The following is a 20,805-nucleotide window of genomic DNA, read 5'->3' on the forward strand; positions in this document are numbered from 1 at the left end:
TCAGACAACAACACTCTTGAAACATTGATCACATGAGTGCTCTACCAAGAAATTGCTGATCTGAAGCATTCCCTACCTGGTCCATGAGGTATTGTGGATTTGCTCTCGTTTGGATCTCTGGACTCGTTCTTAGGGTATATAGAATATGCAGTCTATGACTCTTCATGTCTCAATGATTGGGCACCCAAACAATGATCTGAGCAGCCTTGGCCAGTGGGCTGGGCAACCATAGCCCAGAGTGCAAGATGTCTGTCAACCAAAACCAGTCTCTATGGAATAGACCTCCTCATTCTCTAGCCTCATGAGTGTCAGGGACAGAGCCCACTCCCTTCCAGGAGGGAACTTTCAATTCCCTCACATTGCAGGCATCATCACAGGGCTCCTGCAAGATCAGACAATCGACCCACCTTTCCTTCCTTATGATTGTAGACACAACAAACACACTGGCACTGGCCCCAGGCACCACACTCCCCATACGCCCAAAATGAGAGGGAGGGCTTGTTCTTATCCACCTGTGGAAAAGGCACCTGAAATAGACCGGTTACATCTCGGTTAAATGGCCTCTGTTTGGAGGGCTCCCCTGTGGCTTAGGCTATGGAAATATGGCTTCAGAAGTGTGGAGCTGAAAATGCCCCATTGGGACTGTCTTCGTCAGGGGTTACATCCAGGGCCTCCTGCTTGGTGGAGAGCATTGGGGCATGGTTTCCTTGTTTGTGCCGTGGGATGTCTTGTTTCAAATGGCCAAGAAGCAGAATTCTTTCTTCATATTTAGGAACTCCCTTGAGGTATTCTGCCCACTGATGCCCTTAAGATATCACATGCTCAAACACCAAGCCTCTAGAATCCACATTGAGCTTGGGAGCCTGATGAGAGTGGTGGCTATGAGTCTACAGATGGAGATAATCGTGTTCATCCAAGAGGACCACCCATCTGATGGATCCTCCTTTCCATCAACTTCGACATTCCTCCAGAGCAAGAGCTCCTGGTGTCCATCATTGAACTCTCAAGGTTTAAGGTTGAGAATGTCCCACATATGGCCCATCACACACCACTTTTCTCACACAGAGGTTGTTTGGTCACAAGGCTCCATGGGCATCATATCAGTGCCATGGCCACCTCTGGCACCGCACCTTTCGGAAGGAAGGCAACTCCACACACTGGGGAAGCCAATTTTCTCTATCATGATGGATCTCTGATAACATGTGCGGCACTTCAGGGTCAAGTGCTTTCTCAGTCACAGCCTCACACGAACACACTGGATAGAATCACATTTGGAGAGAAACGATGTCATTCCAAACTCCCAAACCAAAGTCCCCTGTACAATGAAATCAAGGAACGACTGAGGAAAAACGCCCTCTGAGCTGCCAATTCAATAGGAAGGGCCTTTTCCGCTTAGGGAAAATAGAGGGTGTCTTTTACCTTGACCCACACCTCGTGTCCTTTGGGAAGGCATGGGTGCCCAGCAGGGAGGACTGCTTGCAACCGACATATTTCTAGAGACAGGCCAAGAACGAGTGAAAATCTAACGCAAGAGTCCTGATATAGCCTTTGTGTCTAATAGACCCCGGAAACACAGACAAGGGCTTGGGAATGACATTGTGCCCTGGATTGTAGCTTGTATCCAAATCTCATCTCCTTCTCTTTCTCTCTATCTCTCTCTCTCACTCTCTCTCTCGGCTTCGTCCTCCTTCATATTCCCTCGAATCCTCCTCATCCAATGTGATCTGTGATGGTCCAGTTTGGCATATCTCAGCCAGGAGAGCAGTCAAATTCTTTCACCAAGATTTTCCAACAGTCTTCCAAACTCCTCTCAAATATAAAGAATTTTTCCTGAAATAATTTCTCTATTTGTATGGAGATATTCCACCTTACACAGTGTACCACTACCTTACCATTGTCAGCCCTTCACACTGACAGATAACCATCCCATTTGTACGGCGTTCTACATGATCACATATTTGACTCCGAGATCAACATCTTTTCAACCACCTACACATAAGGGACCGAGTGAGACTTCACTTATCTGTAGCACAACCCACGTGTGTGTTCAGGTCTCGGAAGTTGCTGGTGAGGTGGATCTCTCGATTCATTCTAAGGAGAATTAGGAAATGAAGTCTCTGACTCTCCTTGTCTCAGTGACTTGGCATCTACGAAGGGGTCTGAGCACCCTTCAGCAGGGTCTGAATGACAATGCGACAGAGTTCAAGGATTCGGTCCCCTCAAACCAGTCTCCATTTGGGACAATCCTCCTCCTTCTCTAGACCCTCAATTGGCAGGCCAGAGGCCCCTCTCGTCCAAGAGGGAAACCTCAAGACCTGCCCAAGGAGCCCTCACCACACGGCTCACGGAGGAGAAGAGAGACTCCTGAAATTCTTGACAATTGTGTACCCCACAAACAAGCCAGCAGTGGAACTAGTCACCCCACTTCCATCCAGCACCCCATTAGACAGGACGTATTCTTATCCACCTGTGAAATACCCACCAGACCTATCACAGCTTCATTCTCGGGAAATTTGATACTGTGGATAGCTAGTGTGTGATTTCATCTACTGAAGTTTATGTTCAGATGCAGAGAATTGTCCTTTCCCCATTCAAATTTTTCCTCAGGGTTGATATTGAGGGCCTCGTCCTTGTTTGAAGGCAGAGGGGCCTATTTTCATTTTTTGAGGTCTGGAATGAGATTGATCATCCCGGTCATACTTAGGAGTCTTTTATCCCCTGTTGGAAAAGAGTGGAAGTGATAAGCTCACTGGTCCATTGCAGATATATCATAATAAAACGCAAGCCTGAGCAGTGTATATTTACTCAGGAGCCTGATGAGAATGGTGGCCCTGAGAAGAATCCTGGAATAAATACGTATCATCCAATTGTCCAATACATCCAATGGATCCTCCTTTAATTTTGTATCCACATACCTCCAGATCATGAGCTCGGGCTGCCCGATGTACAACAATTGAGTCGTGATGGTGACAGACTCTCACTTTGAGCCCATCACTTGCCTCACTTCTCAGAGAGGGTCAGTGGTGTCACAATGCTTGGTGGGCATCATGCCATTGCCATGGCAACCATTGGGCCTGACCTTCTCAGATGGAAGGCAACTCCACCTCCTCTGTGCCCACCTGCTCTCTACAGAAGGATATCTCTTCCCCTGAACGTGCGTCAGGCTCAACACGGTGGTTCACGGACTGCTTCCCAGGAAGACACTGTCTACCATCTCATGTGGAAAGAAAATATGGGATTGAAAAAGACCCACTCCCCACGGAGCCTGAACATGAAAACAATGGCCGATGGAGGAAGAACAACACAAGAGCATCCTTTTCCATGCTAGGAGGATTTTCCACTGAAGGAAACTATGGAATAACTTTTAAACTGATTTCCACCCCATGCCATTGGAGAAGATATAGGGACCATAGCAAGGCTCTCAAACCTGTCTTCCAGTATGGAGCAGGGATTGTAGTGGACACATTTTGGAAGTCAGGCCAGGAAGGAGAGAAGACTCTGGTACAAGTGTGCTGCTTTGTCCCATTTGTGTGCTATCCACCTTAAACAAAGACATGTCCTTGGAGAAACTATCCTGCCAATGAAGGTTGCTTGAATCAACAGCTCCTGTTCCTCTCTCTCTCTTTCTTTTGATCTCCTTCTCTCTAGGACTCTCACTCTCCCCTTTACACCCCTTCAATGTCTCTTGAATCCTCCTGCTACAAGCTGACCTAGGGTGATAGTGGAAGTAATATATTAGCCGAGAGAATGGTCCAAGTGATCCCCCAGCCATTTCTCCTTGTCATCCTAGGTCTGGTCAAATATAAAATCAGCGGTCCAGAAAGTCTTCCTGTGCTGTATGGAGACACCCCAACTAAGTCTTCCTTCCACAACATTTCCCACATTCAGCTCTTCCGATGGACACGCTGACCACTTCATATGTCCTTCGGTCTCTAGGGTCCCATATTGGACTCAGACAACAACACTCTTGAAACATTGATCACATGAGTGCTCCACCAAGAAATTGCTGATCTGAAGCATTCCCTACCTGGTCCATGAGGTATTGTGGATTTGCTCTCGTTTGGATCTCTGGACTCGTTCTTAGGGGATATAGAATATGCAGTCTATGACTCTTCATGTCTCAATGATTGGGCACCCAAACAATGATCTGAGCAGCCTTGGCCAGTGGGCTGGGCAACCATAGCCCAGAGTGCAAGATGTCTGTCAACCAAAACCAGTCTCTATGGAATAGACCTCCTCATTCTCTAGCCTCATGAGTGTCAGGGACAGAGCCCACTCCCTTCCAGGAGGGAAGTTTCAATTCCCTCACATTGCAGGCATCATCACAGGGCTCCTGCAAGATCAGACAATCGACCCACCTTTCCTTCCTTATGATTGTAGACACAACAAACACACTGGCACTGGCCCCAGGCACCACACTCCCCATACGCCCAAAATGAGAGGGAGGGCTTGTTCTTATCCACCTGTGGAAAAGGCACCTGAAATAGACCGGTTACATCTCGGTTAAATGGCCTCTGTTTGGAGGGCTCCCCTGTGGCTTAGGCTATGGAAATATGGCTTCAGAAGTGTGGAGCTGAAAATGCCCCATTGGGACTGTCTTCGTCAGGGGTTACATCCAGGGCCTCCTGCTTGGTGGAGAGCATTGGGGCATGGTTTCCTTGTTTGTGCCGTGGGATGTCTTGTTTCAAATGGCCAAGAAGCAGAATTCTTTCTTCATATTTAGGAACTCCCTTGAGGTATTCTGCCCACTGATGCCCTTAAGATATCACATGCTCAAACACCAAGCCTCTAGAATCCACATTGAGCTTGGGAGCCTGATGAGAGTGGTGGCTATGAGTCTACAGATGGAGATAATCGTGTTCATCCAAGAGGACCACCCATCTGATGGATCCTCCTTTCCATCAACTTCGACATTCCTCCAGAGCAAGAGCTCCTGGTGTCCATCATTGAACTCTCAAGGTTTAAGGTTGAGAATGTCCCACATATGGCCCATCACACACCACTTTTCTCACACAGAGGTTGTTTGGTCACAAGGCTCCATGGGCATCATATCAGTGCCATGGCCACCTCTGGCACCACACCTTTCGGAAGGAAGGCAACTCCACACACTGGGGAAGCCAATTTTCTCTATCATGATGGATCTCTGATAACATGTGCGGCACTTCAGGGTCAAGTGCTTTCTCAGTCACTGCCTCACACGAACACACTGGATAGAATCACATTTGGAGAGAAACGATGTCATTCCAAACTCCCAAACCAAAGTCCCCTGTACAATGAAATCAAGGAACGACTGAGGAAAAACACCCTCTGAGCTGCCAATTCAATAGGAAGGGCCTTTTCCGCTTAGGGAAAATAGAGGGTGTCTTTTACCTTGACCCACACCTCGTGTCCTTTGGGAAGGCATGGGTGCCCAGCAGGGAGGACTGCTTGCAACCGACATATTTCTAGAGACAGGCCAAGAACGAGTGAAAATCTAACGCAAGAGTCCTGATATAGCCTTTGTGTCTAATAGACCCCGGAAACACAGACAAGGGCTTGGGAATGACATTGTGCCCTGGATTGTAGCTTGTATCCAAATCTCATCTCCTTCTCTTTCTCTCTATCTCTCTCTCTCACTCTCTCTCTCGGCTTCGTCCTCCTTCATATTCCCTCGAATCCTCCTCATCCAATGTGATCTGTGCTGGTCCAGTTTGGCATATCTCAGCCAGGAGAGCAGTCAAATTCTTTCACCAAGATTTTCCAAGAGTCTTCCAATCTCCTCTCAAATATAAAGAATTTTTCCTGAAATAATTTCTCTATTTGTATGGAGATATTCCACCTTACACAGTGTACCACTACCTTACCATTGTCAGCCCTTCACACTGACAGATAACCATCCCATTTGTACGGCGTTCTACATGATCACATATTTGACTCCGAGATCAACATCTTTTCAACCACCTACACATAAGGGACCGAGTGAGACTTCACTTATCTGTCGCACAACCCACGTGTGTGTTCAGGTCTCGGAAGTTGCTGGTGAGGTGGATCTCTCGATTCATTCTAAGGAGAATTAGGAAATGAAGTCTCTGACTCTCCTTGTCTCAGTGACTTGGCATCTACGAAGGGGTCTGAGCACCCTTCAGCAGGGTCTGAATGACAATGCGACAGAGTTCAAGGATTCGGTCCCCTCAAACCAGTCTCCATTTGGGACAATCCTCCTCCTTCTCTAGACCCTCAATTGGCAGGCCAGAGGCCCCTCTCGTCCAAGAGGGAAACCTCAAGACCTGCCCAAGGAGCCCTCACCACACGGCTCACGGAGGAGAAGAGAGACTCCTGAAATTCTTGACAATTGTGTACCCCACAAACAAGCCAGCAGTGGAACTAGTCACCCCACTTCCATCCAGCACCCCATTAGACAGGACGTATTCTTATCCACCTGTGAAATACCCACCAGACCTATCACAGCTTCATTCTCGGGAAATTTGATACTGTGGATAGCTAGTGTGTGATTTCATCTACTGAAGTTTATGTTCAGATGCAGAGAATTGTCCTTTCCCCATTCAAATTTTTCCTCAGGGTTGATATTGAGGGCCTCGTCCTTGTTTGAAGGCAGAGGGGCCTATTTTCATTTTTTGAGGTCTGGAATGAGATTGATCATCCCGGTCATACTTAGGAGTCTTTTATCCCCTGTTGGAAAAGAGTGGAAGTGATAAGCTCACTGGTCCATTGCAGATATATCATAATAAAACGCAAGCCTGAGCAGTGTATATTTACTCAGGAGCCTGATGAGAATGGTGGCCCTGAGAAGAATCCTGGAATAAATACGTATCATCCAATTGTCCAATACATCCAATGGATCCTCCTTTAATTTTGTATCCACATACCTCCAGATCATGAGCTCGGGCTGCCCGATGTACAACAATTGAGTCGTGATGGTGACAGACTCTCACTTTGAGCCCATCACTTGCCTCACTTCTCAGAGAGGGTCAGTGGTGTCACAATGCTTGGTGGGCATCATGCCATTGCCATGGCAACCATTGGGCCTGACCTTCTCAGATGGAAGGCAACTCCACCTCCTCTGTGCCCACCTGCTCTCTACAGAAGGATATCTCTTCCCCTGAACGTGCGTCAGGCTCAACACGGTGGTTCACGGACTGCTTCCCAGGAAGACACAGTCTACCATCTCATGTGGAAAGAAAATATGGGATTGAAAAAGACCCACTCCCCACGGAGCCTGAACATGAAAACAATGGCCGATGGAGGAAGAACAACACAAGAGCATCCTTTTCCATGCTAGGAGGATTTTCCACTGAAGGAAACTATGGAATAACTTTTAAACTGATTTCCACCCCATGCCATTGGAGAAGATATAGGGACCATAGCAAGGCTCTCAAACCTGTCTTCCAGTATGGAGCAGGGATTGTAGTGGACACATTTTGGAAGTCAGGCCAGGAAGGAGAGAAGACTCTGGTACAAGTGTGCTGCTTTGTCCCATTTGTGTGCTATCCACCTTAAACAAAGACATGTCCTTGGAGAAACTATCCTGCCAATGAAGGTTGCTTGAATCAACAGCTCCTGTTCCTCTCTCTCTCTTTCTTTTGATCTCCTTCTCTCTAGGACTCTCACTCTCCCCTTTACACCCCTTCAATGTCTCTTGAATCCTCCTGCTACAAGCTGACCTAGGGTGATAGTGGAAGTAATATATTAGCCGAGAGAATGGTCCAAGTGATCCCCCAGCCATTTCTCCTTGTCATCCTAGGTCTGGTCAAATATAAAATCAGTGGACCAGAAAGTCTTCCTGTGCTGTATGGAGACACCCCAACTAAGTCTTCCTTCCACAACATTTCCCACATTCAGCTCTTCCGATGGACACGCTGACCACTTCATATGTCCTTCGGTCTCTAGGGTCCCATATTGGACTCAGACAACAACACTCTTGAAACATTGATCACATGAGTGCTCCACCAAGAAATTGCTGATCTGAAGCATTCCCTACCTGTTCCATGAGGTATTGTGGATTTGCTCTCGTTTGGATCTCTGGACTCGTTCTTAGGGGATATAGAATATGCAGTCTATGACTCTTCATGTCTCAATGATTGGGCACCCAAACAATGATCTGAGCAGCCTTGGCCAGTGGGCTGGGCAACCATAGCCCAGAGTGCAAGATGTCTGTCAACCAAAACCAGTCTCTATGGAATAGACCTCCTCATTCTCTAGCCTCATGAGTGTCAGGGACAGAGCCCACTCCCTTCCAGGAGGGAAGTTTCAATTCCCTCACATTGCAGGCATCATCACAGGGCTCCTGCAAGATCAGACAATCGACCCACCTTTCCTTCCTTATGATTGTAGACACAACAAACACACTGGCACTGGCCCCAGGCACCACACTCCCCATACGCCCAAAATGAGAGGGAGGGCTTGTTCTTATCCACCTGTGGAAAAGGCACCTGAAATAGACCGGTTACATCTCGGTTAAATGGCCTCTGTTTGGAGGGCTCCCCTGTGGCTTAGGCTATGGAAATATGGCTTCAGAAGTGTGGAGCTGAAAATGCCCCATTGGGACTGTCTTCGTCAGGGGTTACATCCAGGGCCTCCTGCTTGGTGGAGAGCATTGGGGCATGGTTTCCTTGTTTGTGCCGTGGGATGTCTTGTTTCAAATGGCCAAGAAGCAGAATTCTTTCTTCATATTTAGGAACTCCCTTGAGGTATTCTGCCCACTGATGCCCTTAAGATATCACATGCTCAAACACCAAGCCTCTAGAATCCACATTGAGCTTGGGAGCCTGATGAGAGTGGTGGCTATGAGTCTACAGATGGAGATAATCGTGTTCATCCAAGAGGACCACCCATCTGATGGATCCTCCTTTCCATCAACTTCGACATTCCTCCAGAGCAAGAGCTCCTGGTGTCCATCATTGAACTCTCAAGGTTTAAGGTTGAGAATGTCCCACATATGGCCCATCACACACCACTTTTCTCACACAGAGGTTGTTTGGTCACAAGGCTCCATGGGCATCATATCAGTGCCATGGCCACCTCTGGCACCGCACCTTTCGGAAGGAAGGCAACTCCACACACTGGGGAAGCCAATTTTCTCTATCATGATGGATCTCTGATAACATGTGCGGCACTTCAGGGTCAAGTGCTTTCTCAGTCACTGCCTCACACGAACACACTGGATAGAATCACATTTGGAGAGAAACGATGTCATTCCAAACTCCCAAACCAAAGTCCCCTGTACAATGAAATCAAGGAACGACTGAGGAAAAACACCCTCTGAGCTGCCAATTCAATAGGAAGGGCCTTTTCCGCTTAGGGAAAATAGAGGGTGTCTTTTACCTTGACCCACACCTCGTGTCCTTTGGGAAGGCATGGGTGCCCAGCAGGGAGGACTGCTTGCAACCGACATATTTCTAGAGACAGGCCAAGAACGAGTGAAAATCTAACGCAAGAGTCCTGATATAGCCTTTGTGTCTAATAGACCCCGGAAACACAGACAAGGGCTTGGGAATGACATTGTGCCCTGGATTGTAGCTTGTATCCAAATCTCATCTCCTTCTCTTTCTCTCTATCTCTCTCTCTCACTCTCTCTCTCGGCTTCGTCCTCCTTCATATTCCCTCGAATCCTCCTCATCCAATGTGATCTGTGCTGGTCCAGTTTGGCATATCTCAGCCAGGAGAGCAGTCAAATTCTTTCACCAAGATTTTCCAAGAGTCTTCCAATCTCCTCTCAAATATAAAGAATTTTTCCTGAAATAATTTCTCTATTTGTATGGAGATATTCCACCTTACACAGTGTACCACTACCTTACCATTGTCAGCCCTTCACACTGACAGATAACCATCCCATTTGTACGGCGTTCTACATGATCACATATTTGACTCCGAGATCAACATCTTTTCAACCACCTACACATAAGGGACCGAGTGAGACTTCACTTATCTGTCGCACAACCCACGTGTGTGTTCAGGTCTCGGAAGTTGCTGGTGAGGTGGATCTCTCGATTCATTCTAAGGAGAATTAGGAAATGAAGTCTCTGACTCTCCTTGTCTCAGTGACTTGGCATCTACGAAGGGGTCTGAGCACCCTTCAGCAGGGTCTGAATGACAATGCGACAGAGTTCAAGGATTCGGTCCCCTCAAACCAGTCTCCATTTGGGACAATCCTCCTCCTTCTCTAGACCCTCAATTGGCAGGCCAGAGGCCCCTCTCGTCCAAGAGGGAAACCTCAAGACCTGCCCAAGGAGCCCTCACCACACGGCTCACGGAGGAGAAGAGAGACTCCTGAAATTCTTGACAATTGTGTACCCCACAAACTAGCCAGCACTGGAACTAGTCACCCCACTTCCATCCAGCACCCCATTAGACAGGACGTATTCTTATCAACCTGTGAAATACCCACCAGACCTATCACAGCTTCATTCTCGGGAAATTTGATACTGTGGATAGCTAGTGTGTGATTTCATCTACTGAAGTTTATGTTCAGATGCAGAGAATTGTCCTTTCCCCATTCAAATTTTTCCTCAGGGTTGATATTGAGGGCCTCGTCCTTGTTTGAAGGCAGAGGGGCCTATTTTCATTTTTTGAGGTCTGGAATGAGATTGATCATCCCGGTCATACTTAGGAGTCTTTTATCCCCTGTTGGAAAAGAGTGGAAGTGATAAGCTCACTGGTCCATTGCAGATATATCATAATAAAACGCAAGCCTGAGCACTGTATATTTACTCAGGAGCCTGATGAGAATGGTGGCCCTGAGAAGAATCCTGGAATAAATACGTATCATCCAATTGTCCAATACATCCAATGGATCCTCCTTTAATTTTGTATCCACATACCTCCAGATCATGAGCTCGGGCTGCCCGATGTACAACAATTGAGTCGTGATGGTGACAGACTCTCACTTTGAGCCCATCACTTGCCTCACTTCTCAGAGAGGGTCAGTGGTGTCACAATGCTTGGTGGGCATCATGCCATTGCCATGGCAACCATTGGGCCTGACCTTCTCAGATGGAAGGCAACTCCACCTCCTCTGTGCCCACCTGCTCTCTACAGAAGGATATCTCTTCCCCTGAACGTGCGTCAGGCTCAACACGGTGGTTCACGGACTGCTTCCCAGGAAGACACAGTCTACCATCTCATGTGGAAAGAAAATATGGGATTGAAAAAGACCCACTCCCCACGGAGCCTGAACATGAAAACAATGGCCGATGGAGGAAGAACAACACATGAGCATCCTTTTCCATGGGAGGAGGATTTTCCACTGAAGGAAACTATGGAATAACTTTTAAACTGATTTCCACCCCATGCCATTGGAGAAGATATAGGGACCATAGCAAGGCTCTCAAACCTGTCTTCCAGTATGGAGCAGGGATTGTAATGGACACATTTTGGAAGTCAGGCCAGGAAGGAGAGAAGACTCTGGTACAAGTGTGCTGCTTTGTCCCATTTGTGTGCTATCCACCTTAAACAAAGACATGTCCTTGGAGAAACTATCCTGCCAATGAAGGTTGCTTGAATCAACAGCTCCTGTTCCTCTCTCTCTCTTTCTTTTGATCTCCTTCTCTCTAGGACTCTCACTCTCCCCTTTACACCCCTTCAATGTCTCTTGACTCCTCCTGCTACAAGCTGACCTAGGGTGATATTGGAAGTAATATATTAGCCGAGAGAATGGTCCAAGTGATCCCCCAGCCATTTCTCCTTGTCATCCTAGGTCTGGTCAAATATAAAATCAGCGGTCCAGAAAGTCTTCCTGTGCTGTATGGAGACACCCCAACTAAGTCTTCCTTCCACAACATTTCCCACATTCAGCTCTTCCGATGGACACGCTGACCACTTCATATGTCCTTCGGTCTCTAGGGTCCCATTTTGGACGCAGACAACAACACTCTTGAAACATTGATCACATGAGTGCTCTACCAAAAAATTGCTGATCTGAAGCATTCCCTACCTGGTCCATGAGGTCTTGTGGATTTGCTCTGGTTTGGATCTCTGGACTCGTTCTTAGGGGATATAGAATATGCAGTCTATGACTCTTCATGTCTCAATGATTGGGCACCCAAACAATGGTCTGAGCAGCCTTGGCCAGTGGGCTGGGCAACCATAGCCCAGAGTGCAAGATGTCTGTCAACCAAAACCAGTCTCTATGGAATAGACCTCCTCATTCTCTAGCATCATGAGTGTCAGGGACAGAGCCCACTCCCTTCCAGGAGGGAACTTTCAATTCCCTCACATTGCAGGCATCATCACAGGGCTCCTGCAAGATCAGACAATCGACCCACCTTTCCTTCCTTATGATTGTAGACACAACAAACACACTGGCACTGGCCCCAGGCACCACACTCCCCATACGCCCAAAATGAGAGGGAGGGCTTGTTCTTATCCACCTGTGGAAAAGGCACCTGAAATAGACCGGTTACATCTCGGTTAAATGGCCTCTGTTTGGAGGGCTCCCCTGTGGCTTAGGCTATGGAAATATGGCTTCAGAAGTGTGGAGCTGAAAAGGCCCCATTGGGACTGTCTTCGTCAGGGGTTACATCCAGGGCCTCCTGCTTGGTGGAGAGCATTGGGGCATGGTTTCCTTGTTTGTGCCGTGGGATGTCTTGTTTCAAATGGCCAAGAAGCAGAATTCTTTCTTCATATTTAGGAACTCCCTTGAGGTATTCTGCCCACTGATGCCCTTAAGATATCACATGCTCAAACACCAAGCCTCTAGAATCCACATTGAGCTTGGGAGCCTGATGAGAGTGGTGGCTATGAGTCTACAGATGGAGATAATCGTGTTCATCCAAGAGGAGCACCCATCTGATGGATCCTCCTTTCCATCAACTTCGACATTCCTCCAGAGCAAGAGCTCCTGGTGTCCATCATTGAACTCTCAAGGTTTAAGGTTGAGAATGTCCCACATATGGCCCATCACACACCACTTTTCTCACACAGAGGTTGTTTGGTCACAAGGCTCCATGGGCATCATATCAGTGCCATGGCCACCTCTGGCACCGCACCTTTCGGAAGGAAGGCAACTCCACACACTGGGGAAGCCAATTTTCTCTATCATGATGGATCTCTGATAACATGTGCGGCACTTCAGGGTCAAGTGCTTTCTCAGTCACTGCCTCACACGAACACACTGGATAGAATCACAATTGGAGAGAAACGATGTCATTCCAAACACCCAAACCAAAGTCCCCTGTACAATGAAATCAAGGAACGACTGAGGAAAAACACCCTCTGAGCTGCCAATTCAATAGGAAGGGCCTTTTCCGCTTAGGGAAAATAGAGGGTGTCTTTTACCTTGACCCACACCTTGTGTCCTTTGCGAAGGCATGGGTGCCCAGCAGGGAGGACTGCTTGCAACCGACATATTTCTAGAGACAGGCCAAGAACGAGTGAAAATCTAACGCAAGAGTCCTGATATAGCCTTTGTGTCTAATAGACCCCGGAAACACAGACAAGGGCTTGGGAATGACATTGTGCCCTGGATTGTAGCTTGTATCCAAATCTCATCTCCTTCTCTTTCTCTCTATCTCTCTCTCTCACTCTCTCTCTCGGCTTCGTCCTCCTTCATATTCCCTCGAATCCTCCTCATCCAATGTGATCTGTGCTGGTCCAGTTTGGCATATCTCAGCCAGGAGAGCAGTCAAATTCTTTAACCAAGATTTTCCAACAGTCTTCCAAACTCCTCTCAAATATAAAAGAATTGTTCCTGAAATAATTTCTCTATTTGTATGGAGATATTCCACCTTACACAGTGTACCACTACCTTACCATTGTCAGCCCTTCACACTGACAGATAACCATCCCATTTGTACGGCGTTCTACATGATCACATATTTGACTCCGAGATCAACATCTTTTCAACCACCTACACATAAGGGACCGAGTGAGACTTCACTTATCTGTAGCACAACCCACGTGTGTGTTCAGGTCTCTGAAGTTGCTGGTGAGGTGGATCTCTCGATTCATTCTAAGGAGAATTAGGAAATGAAGTCTCTGACTCTCCATGTCTCAGTGACTTGGCATCTACGAAGGGGTCTGAGCACCCTTCAGCAGGGTCTGAATGACAATGCGACAGAGTTCAAGGATTCGGTCCCCTCAAACCAGTCTCCATTTGGGACAATCCTCCTCCTTCTCTAGACCCTCAATTGGCAGGCCAGAGGCCCCTCTCGTCCAAGAGGGAAACCTCAAGACCTGCCCAAGGAGCCCTCACCACACGGCTCACGGAGGAGAAGAGAGACTCCTGAAATTCTTGACAATTGTGTACCCCACAAACAAGCCAGCAGTGGAACTAGTCACCCCACTTCCATCCAGCACCACATTAGACAGGACGTATTCTTATCAACCTGTGAAATACCCACCAGACCTATCACAGCTTCATTCTCGGGAAATTTGATACTGTGGATAGCTAGTGTGTGATTTCATCTTCTGAAGTTTATGTTCAGATGCAGAGAATTGTCCTTTCCCCATTCAAATTTTTCCTCAGGGTTGATATTGAGGGCCTCGTCCTTGTTTGAAGGCAGAGGGGCCTATTTTCATTTTTTGAGGTCTGGAATGAGATTGATCATCCCGGTCATACTTAGGAGTCTTTTATCCCCTGTTGGAAAAGAGTGGAAGTGATAAGCTCACTGGTCCATTGCAGATATATCATAATAAAACGCAAGCCTGAGCACTGTATATTTACTCAGGAGCCTGATGAGAATGGTGGCCCTGAGAAGAATCCTGGAATAAATACGTATCATCCAATTGTCCAATACATCCAATGGATCCTCCTTTAATTTTGTATCCACATACCTCCAGATCATGAGCTCGGGCTGCCCGATGTACAACAATTGAGTCGTGATGGTGACAGACTCTCACTTTGAGCCCATCACTTGCCTCACTTCTCAGAGAGGGTCAGTGGTGTCACAATGCTTGGTGGGCATCATGCCATTGCCATGGCAACCATTGGGCCTGACCTTCTCAGATGGAAGGCAACTCCACCTCCTCTGTGCCCACCTGCTCTCTACAGAAGGATATCTCTTCCCCTGAACGTGCGTCAGGCTCAACACGGTGGTTCACGGACTGCTTCCCAGGAAGACACAGTCTACCATCTCATGTGGAAAGAAAATATGGGATTGAAAAAGACCCACTCCCCACGGAGCCTGAACATGAAAACAATGGCCGATGGAGGAAGAACAACACATGAGCATCCTTTTCCATGCGAGGAGGATTTTCCACTGAAGGAAACTATGGAATAACTTTTAAACTGATTTCCACCCCATGCCATTGGAGAAGATATAGGGACCATAGCAAGGCTCTCAAACCTGTCTTCCAGTATGGAGCAGGGATTGTAATGGACACATTTTGGAAGTCAGGCCAGGAAGGAGAGAAGACTCTGGTACAAGTGTGCTGCTTTGTCCCATTTGTGTACTATCCACCTTAAACAAAGACATGTCCTTGGAGAAACTATCCTGCCAATGAAGGTTGCTTGAATCAACAGCTCCTGTTCCTCTCTCTCTCTTTCTTTTGATCTCCTTCTCTCTAGGACTCTCACTCTCCCCTTTACACCCCTTCAATGTCTCTTGAATCCTCCTGCTACACGCTGACCTAGGGTGATATTGGAAGTAATATATTAGCCGAGAGAATGGTCCAAGTGATCCCCCAGCCATTTCTCCTTGTCATCCTAGGTCTGGTCAAATAAAAAATCAGTGGTCCAGAAAGACTTCCTGTGCTGTATGGAGACACCACAACTAAGTCAACCTTCCACAACAATTCCCACATTCAGCCCTTCCGATGGACACGCTGACCACTTCATATGTCCTTCGGTCCCTAGGGTCCCATATTGGACTCAGACAACAACACTCTTGAAACATTGATCACATGAGTGCTCTACCAAGAAATTGCTGATCTGAAGCATTCCCTACCTGGTCCATGAGGTCTTGTGGATTTGCTCTGGTTTGGATCTCTGGACTCGTTCTTAGGGGATATAGAATATGCAGTCTATGACTCTTCATGTCTCAATGATTGGGCACCCAAACAATGGTCTGAGCAGCCTTGGCCAGTGGGCTGGGCAACCATAGCCCAGAGTGCAAGATGTCTGTCAACCAAAACCAGTCTCTATGGAATAGACCTCCTCATTCTCTAGCCTCATGAGTGTCTGGGACAGAGCCCACACCCTTCCAGGAGGGAACTTTCAATTCCCTCACATTGCAGGCATCATCACAGGGCTCCTGCAAGATCAGACAATCGACCCACCTTTCCTTCCTTATGATTGTAGACACAACAAACACACTGGCACTGGCCCCAGGCACCACACTCCCCATACGCCCAAAATGAGAGGGAGGGCTTGTTCTTATCCACCTGTGGAAAAGGCACCTGAAATAGACCGGTTACATCTCGGTTAAATGGCCTCTGTTTGGAGGGCTCCCCTGTGGCTTAGGCTATGGAAATATGGCTTCAGAAGTGTGGAGCTGAAAATGCCCCATTGGGACTGTCTTCGTCAGGGGTTACATCCAGGGCCTCCTGCTTGGTGGAGAGCATTGGGGCATGGTTTCCTTGTTTGTGCCGTGGGATGTCTTGTTTCAAATGGCCAAGAAGCAGAATTCTTTCTTCATATTTAGGAACTCCCTTGAGGTATTCTGCCCACTGATGCCCTTAAGATATCACATGTTCAAACACCAAGCCTCTAGAATCCACATTGAGCTTGGGAGCCTGATGAGAGTGGTGGCTATGAGTCTACAGATGGAGATAATCGTGTTCATCCAAGAGGACCACCCATCTGATGGATCCTCCTTTCCATCAACTTCGACATTCCTCCAGAGCAAGAGCTCCTGGTGTCCATCATTGAACTCTCAAGGTTTAAGGTTGAGAATGTCCCACATATGGCCCATCACACACCACTTTTCTCACACAGAGGTTGTTTGGTCACAAGGCTCCATGGGCATCATATCAGTGCCATGGCCACCTCTGGCACCGCACCTTTCGGAAGGAAGGCAACTCCACACACTGGGGAAGCCAATTTTCTCTATCATGATGGATCTCTGATAACATGTGCGGCACTTCAGGGTCAAGTGCTTTCTCAGTCACTGCCTCACACGAACACACTGGATAGAATCACATTTGGAGAGAAACGATGTCATTCCAAACTCCCAAACCAAAGTCCCCTGTACAATGAAATCAAGGAACGACTGAGGAAAAACACCCTCTGAGCTGCCAATTCAATAGGAAGGGCCTTTTCCGCTTAGGGAAAATAGAGGGTGTCTTTTACCTTGACCCACACCTCGTGTCCTTTGGGAAGGCATGGGTGCCCAGCAGGGAGGACTGCTTGCAACCGACATATTTCTAGAGACAGGCCAAGAACGAGTGAAAATCTAACGCAAGAGTCCTGATATAGCCTTTGTGTCTAATAGACCCCGGAAACACAGACAAGGGCTTGGGAATGACATTGTGCCCTGGATTGTAGCTTGTATCCAAATCTCATCTCCTTCTCTTTCTCTCTATCTCTCTCTCTCACTCTCTCTCTCGGCTTCGTCCTCCTTCATATTCCCTCGAATCCTCCTCACCCAATGTGATCTGTACTGGTCCAGTTTGGCATATCTCAGCCAGGAGAGCAGTCAAATTCTTTAACCAAGATTTTCCAACAGTCTTCCAAACTCCTCTCAAATATAAAAGAATTTTTCCTGAAATAATTTCTCTATTTGTATGGAGATATTCCACCTTACACAGTGTACCACTACCTTACCATTGTCAGCCCTTCACACTGACAGATAACCATCCCATTTGTTCGGCGTTCTACATGATCACATATTTGACTCCGAGATCAACATCTTTTCAACCACCTACACATAAGGGACCGAGTGAGAATTCACTTATCTGTAGCACAACCCACGTGTGTGTTCAGGTCTCGGAAGTTGCTGGTGAGGTGGATCTCTCGATTCATTCTAAGGAGAATTAGGAAATGAAGTCTCTGACTCTCCTTGTCTCAGTGACTTGGCATCTACGAAGGGGTCTGAGCACCCTTCAGCAGGGTCTGAATGACAATGCGACAGAGTTCAAGGATTCGGTCCCCTCAAACCAGTCTCCATTTGGGACAATCCTCCTCCTTCTCTAGACCCTCAATTGGCAGGCCAGAGGCCCCTCTCGTCCAAGAGGGAAACCTCAAGACCTGCCCAAGGAGCCCTCACCACACGGCTCACGGAGGAGAAGAGAGACTCCTGAAATTCCTGACATCTGTGTACCCCACAAACTAGCCAGCAGTGGAACTAGTCACCCCACTTCCATCCAGCACCCCATTAGACAGGACGTATTCTTATCAACCTGTGAAATACCCACCAGACCTATCACAGCTTCATTCTCGGGAAATTTGATACTGTGGATAGCTAGTGTGTGATTTCATCTACTGAAGTTTATGTTCAGATGCAGAGAATTGTCCTTTCCCCATTCAAATTTTTCCTCAGGGTTGATATTGAGGGCCTCGTCCTTGTTTGAAGGCAGAGGGGCCTATTTTCATTTTTTGAGGTCTGGAATGAGATTGATCATCCCGGTCATACTTAGGAGTCTTTTATCCCCTGTTGGAAAAGAGTGGAAGTGATAAGCTCACTGGTCCATTGCAGATATATCATAATAAAACGCAAGCCTGAGCACTGTATATTTACTCAGGAGCCTGATGAGAATGGTGGCCCTGAGAAGAATCCTGGAATAAATACGTATCATCCAATTGTCCAATACATCCAATGGATCCTCCTTTAATTTTGTATCCACATACCTCCAGATCATGAGCTCGGGCTGCCCGACGTACAACAATTGAGTCGTGATGGTGACAGACTCTCACTTTGAGCCCATCACTTGCCTCACTTCTCAGAGAGGGTCAGTGGTGTCACAATGCTTGGTGGGCATCATGCCATTGCCATGGCAACCATTGGGCCTGACCTTCTCAGATGGAAGGCAACTCCACCTCCTCTGTGCCCACCTGCTCTCTACAGAAGGATATCTCTTCCCCTGAACGTGCGTCAGGCTCAACACGGTGGTTCACGGACTGCTTCCCAGGAAGACACAGTCTACCATCTCATGTGGAAAGAAAATATGGGATTGAAAAAGACCCACTCCCCACGGAGCCTGAACATGAAAACAATGGCCGATGGAGGAAGAACAACACATGAGCATCCTTTTCCATGCGAGGAGGATTTTCCACTGAAGGAAACTATGGAATAACTTTTAAACTGATTTCCACCCCATGCCATTGGAGAAGATATAGGGACCATAGCAAGGCTCTCAAACCTGTCTTCCAGTATGGAGCAGGGATTGTAATGGACACATTTTGGAAGTCAGGCCAGGAAGGAGAGAAGACTCTGGTACAAGTGTGCTGCTTTGTCCCATTTGTGTACTATCCACCTTAAACAAAGACATGTCCTTGGAGAAACTATCCTGCCAATGAAGGTTGCTTGAATCAACAGCTCCTGTTCCTCTCTCTCTCATTCTTTTGATCTCCTTCTCTCTAGGACTCTCACTCTCCCCTTTACACCCCTTCAATGTCTCTTGAATCCTCCTGCTACAAGCTGACCTAGGGTAATATTGGAAGTAATATATTAGCCGAGAGAATGGTCCAAGTGATCCCCCAGCCATTTCTCCTTGTCATCCTAGGTCTGGTCAAATATAAAATCAGCGGTCCAGAAAGTCTTCCTGTGCTGTATGGAGACACCCCAACTAAGTCATCCTTCCACAACATTTCCCACATTCAGCTCCTCCGATGGACACGCTGACCACTTCATATGTACTTCGGTCTCTAGGGTCCCATATTGGACGCAGACAACAACACTCTTGAAACATTGATCACATGAGTGCTCTACCAAGAAATTGCTGATCTGAAGCATTCCCTACCTGGTCCATGAGGTATTGTGGATTTGCTCTGGTTTGGATCTCTGGACTCGTTCTTAGGGGATATAGAATATGCAGTCTATGACTCTTCATGTCTCAATGATTGGGCACCCAAACAATGGTCTGAGCAGCCTTGGCCAGTGGGCTGGCCAACCATAGCCCAGAGTGCAAGATGTCTGTCAACCAAAACCAGTCTCTATGGAATAGACCTCTTCATTCTCTAGCCTCATGAGTGTCAGGGACAGAGCCCACTCCCTTCCAGGAGGGAACTTTCAATACCCTCACATTGCAGGCATCATCACAAGGCTCCTGCAAGATCAGACAATCGACCCACCTTTCCTTCCTTATGATTGTAGACACAACAAACACACTGGCACTGGCCCCAGGCACCACACTCCCCATACGCCCAAAATGAGAGGGAGGGCTTGTTCTTATCCACCTGTGGAAAAGGCACCTGAAATAGACCGGTTACATCTCGGTTAAATGGCCTCTGTTTGGAGGGCTCCCCTGTGGCTTAGGCTATGGAAATATGGCTTCAGAAGTGTGGAGCTGAAAATGCCCCATTGGGACTGTCTTCGTCAGGGGTTACATCCAGGGCCTCCTGCTTGGTGGAGAGCATTGGGGCATGGTTTCCTTGTTTGTGCCGTGGGATGTCTTGTTTCAAATGGCCAAGAAGCAGAATTCTTTCTTCATATTTAGGAACTCCCTTGAGGTATTCTGCCCACTGATGCCCTTAAGATATCACATGCTCAAACACCAAGCCTCTAGAATCCACATTGAGCTTGGGAGCCTGATGAGAGTGGTGGCTATGAGTCTACAGATGGAGATAATCGTGTTCATCCAAGAGGACCACCCATCTGATGGATCCTCCTTTCCATCAACTTCGACATTCCTCCAGAGCAAGAGCTCCTGGTGTCCATCATTGAACTCTCAAGGTTTAAGGTTGAGAATGTCCCACATATGGCCCATCACACA

The sequence above is a fragment of the Sus scrofa genome, chromosome Y, assembly GCF_054392235.1.
Source record: "Sus scrofa isolate SSC_HxYL_T2T_F1_AM1 chromosome Y, Sscrofa_HxYL_maternal_Yorkshire_Landrace_v2.0, whole genome shotgun sequence".
Classification (NCBI taxonomy): domain Eukaryota; kingdom Metazoa; phylum Chordata; class Mammalia; order Artiodactyla; family Suidae; genus Sus; species Sus scrofa.